Raw genomic sequence first — 4,234 nt, 5'->3', positions numbered from 1 at the left:
TTAAGTAATTAATTAATTATTTTCTTAAGTATTATTTTTATTCTCTTTTTTTAAACGTTCTAAGGGCGTGGGCCCCATCTGTCCCTGTAGGGGGGTCTTAGCGGGCGTTGGCGCTAGCGATTACGGGCGTCGAGCGCTGGCCCGTGGGGGTGCAGGCGGGTGGCAGACGGGGCGAGCCCGGCGCTGGCCCCGGGCGCGGCCAGCCGGGTAAGGCGCGGGGGCGGTAGGCCGGAGCGGGCGACGCGGTCGCGGCTGTGGGCGCACGGAAGCGGGACCAGGCGTGGGGGAAGCGCGTGCTGCCCAGAGCGCGAGCTCCGGCGCACGGGCGCACGCGTGAAGGCGCGGCCGTGGGTGCGGCGAGGTCGTGGTGAGCATGGTCGGCGTGCACGGGGACAGGGGAAGAGAAAGAGAGGCCGGGGCCTCACCACGATTCGTAGGGAATAGGCAGCGGGGTTTGGGGAGGAGGTCGAGGACGTCGTGGCGGAGGGGAAGCAGGCCGGCGGGGAGGAGGAGGCAGTCAGGTGGGGAAGTCCGGCGAGGTCCTCGGGTGGCGGCGAGCGCGATCGCTCCGGGCGGCAGGGGTCGAGGTCGTCCATGTCGAGGTAGGGGTATGGCGCGAGGAAGACAGTGGCCGGTGGCGAAGTCGCATGCCAACCCAGGAGGCGTTGGCAGCGGTGGAGCAGGGCGGCTCGCCGGGAGCGGCCGCGGCCGGGTTCGATGGGGCATCGGCGGGACCCTGTCGGCAAGGACCGGTGACGAGGTGGCCTCGGCGAGGGGTGCCAGCATGGTGGCGGGGACAGGGAGGCCTCCGATGAGGAGGGCAGCGGGGCGCAGCCCCGACCCAGTCGAGGGAGGTGAGAGGAGCAAGGAGGGAGTGGGGATCGGGCAGCGGTGTTTTGTACGTCGCGCGCGCGTGTGTGTGGCGGCGCACGGGAGGGAATGAAGGGAGCGAGAGGTGAGGGCTAGGGTTAGAGCGGGGGTGGCTGGGCTGGCCGGTTGTTGGCCTGGTGGGGAACTGGGCTACCGCCCGGCAGGGGGGTTTCTTTTTATGTCTTTTCGGTTTTTGTTTACTTGCGTTTCTTTTTTTTCTTTTCTTTTGTTACTTATTTTCCTTTTCCGTTTTACCTTAGTTTTTTTTGATTTAGTATAGTCTTATAAAATACGGTATTTAACTCCTAAATTAGTGTCATGGTCTAGCCCTGTGCAAAAAAAATGTTGGGGCCCCAAATAAAATAGTTTAACAATTTAATATTTACAAAAGGCACTAATTTAATTTATATAGCCAATGTTTTAGTTATTCTGGAGCATTTACATATTTTATACAAATGTGGCTTCATCACCATAATTACCTATGCATTATATGTCACCTCTCAATTATTTTAGTTTTAATGTTTGAAAAACTTTAGATGTTTTCCTTTACTTCAAATTTGAATTTGGATCGGTTCTCAACTAATGCGAGATTAGCAACAGTAACAGAGGTGGTGCGGCGTCATTAGCAGAGGTTACTGTAGCTTGATTATCCGAACGTCACAATTCTCCTCCACTACAAGAAATCTTGTCCCGAGATTTAAGAGGCAGTGAAAGGGGGGAAGGTTTGGTAACGAATCTAGTGGGTCTTCTCATTATGGCTTGCTCTTCTCGAAGATGCCGATCCAATACATTGATGTCTTCATTTCTCTGCTTCAAGTCACCATGATCAAGTCGTCATCCTTTCTTCGGGATCTCCATCGTCCTACAAACGCGAACAAAGGGGGAAAATCCGGAAGAATGTATCTCTACAAAGTTGGGCGTCTGACGGTGAACTCAACGGGAAATACACAAGGTACCCCATGACTTGTATTTCAGTGAATTCATTGAGTGCAACATACGATGGTACCAAAGTTTCAAACGGGTAGGCAATCATTCGATGACTAGACAGAAGCTAGAATGGGGGGTTGAACAACGAGAACAACATGGTGTTTGATTCCAGAATGATTAATGGTATAAAATTTAGCTCGTGAATCACATACGAAGCTAGGTGCAAAGGATACATTAGAATCCGGGTTGTAAAGAAGAGTCAGGTTTAGATCCAGTGGACCTGTGGTTTATGGGCCCACCATGTGGATTGAAAGTAGGAAGGGTGGTGACATCTTGCACAGCCGCGACAGGGAAGCATGTGAGTGAATAGCTTGTCAGCTATGCTGGCAACAATGTCGGTACCAAGGACGGGGAACGAAGAGAGAAATTTTCCTGCTTGTTGAACAAGGCGAACCAATTGGTAAAGTTATTACCCATCAGTGGTTACCGGAATGTCATCAACAAGAGTAACAGGGTCTTACAGATAGAGTGGCACAACAAGGTGCCTACCTAAGCAGGGAATTATCTCTGCTCAGTTAAGTCAGACTCAAGAAAGGTTAAGCAAAAGAATGGAAAGGAAAATGCGATCATCAGAGTAAACAGAACAATGGAAAGGAAAGTTGTGTTTACACACAATTATTAGGAGTATATCCTTCCCATGTACAAGCAGAACATGGCATACAGGGTAGGAGAGAAAGTACCCAACCATTCAGATAAGAGGCAAGGATTAATCAAGAAGTTACCCATACAACGGTGTTTGGATAACTGACCAAGAAACATTTAGCATCGCGCCTCCAATGTTCTTGTTGATGAGCGGGGTATCATAGTCATGCTTCGAGGTAGCAATGGTATGGTGTTTCAATCAAGGGCCAGACTTTGGATACACAAATGATCCATCAAGAGCAACTTATAAAATAGGTCTTACAATTTCCTCCAGGAAGAATGGTTATCCTTGCAAAAGAAATTATAATGATAGGTCCTCCAGTCGGGGGGGGGGGGTGCTAGGCATGACATCATGTTACCGGGTCATCAAAGGACCAACATCATAACTCTTGGAAAGTTGTCCCAGCCATCGTATCTGACCAAGATTCAGATCCGATTGGTGTCATTATACCTCAGACTCAGGATGTCCGAGAAGAAAAGGGGCAACACAAATCGACTAAATGACATTGCAAGATTCTCGGGAAATGAACTATGGGAACGGGTTCCTGAAACAATAGTTCATCATTAAATCGAGGAGAGGAGGAGGAGGTGGCTGATGGGCTTGGCAACAATTCATCGAGAATTCCAAACGGAGGGATTTCCACAATAATGTGAACAAGAAAATGACACTTGTCAATTCAAATGATATAATGTTGTATGCTCGAGGAAAACATACACCATTAATCATTAGTTGAAAGGTGTGCCCAAAATATGACCTTAGGCAGCAAGATCAATGTTAGAGTGACGATTCAATAACCAACAGTCTAAGAACGAACTGTCGATCGTTAACTTCAAAGCAATAAGGTTGCTAGAAGTACAAAACTCAAGCAGCATCGTAAGCATATTGGTATCCCAGTAAAAAAACACGGGGACCAAGGAAGAATGGTGATGGTGAGAAGTATCATCATACCGAGAATTTCTAAGAGGTGGAGCAATCCCCACAAAATTCTCGACATAAAAGACAGTAATACTTTAAGGCAGAACACAACACTAGTTGGAGAGCAAGTTGTATTCATAATGTGGACAAGTTCGCGATGAAAGGAAGCCAAGGGTGTTGTCGATGATAATAAAATCATCGAGGGCAAGGAGGGTATTTTTCATCATGAACATAGTTGACATCTCGGAAGAAGTCAAGGTGTTGAAGGTGACCGGACACATTTGTTGGGAGGTTTCAAGAGGATGCAATCAAACAACAACGGCAACAAGCAAGGAAATTACGAAGTGGCAAGTTATAGGATCAATATATAAGATGCAAGCTCGGAACCAAAGTTTCCTTTCAAGACAAGCAACATGATGTTGAACGCTCTACGTAAGTCATGCTCACACGCTGAAGAATTCGTGCACCAGAGAAGGACGAGGTAGCACAGCTAAAGATAGCAAGACCAGGATGCAGCCGATAGTCTAGGAATGACCAGATTGGGTTCAGAATTTCCCAGTAAAAATACTAGGGGTATTTGATTCGTAGAGCGGAATAATTTCACTAGTCGGTATCCTCCGTTGACAACAACCCAGAACCCGTAGATGTGATTACGACAAGGAAAGACATTACTTCAACAAAGTTAGTAAGATGTGGTGTAATGTTGTAACGCCCCGAGACCGACGCTTCAGTTGTCCTTCCATTTATTTTAGTTGTTGATGTGTGTTCTTTATGTTTGTTGCATTATCATAATTGTTTTGCATATTTCATTCATATATG

The sequence above is a fragment of the Triticum aestivum genome, chromosome 4B (assembly GCF_018294505.1).
Source record: "Triticum aestivum cultivar Chinese Spring chromosome 4B, IWGSC CS RefSeq v2.1, whole genome shotgun sequence".
Lineage (NCBI taxonomy): Eukaryota > Viridiplantae > Streptophyta > Magnoliopsida > Poales > Poaceae > Triticum > Triticum aestivum.
The sequence above is the reverse complement of the archived record's forward strand: the minus strand, read 5'-3'. Positions refer to the sequence as shown.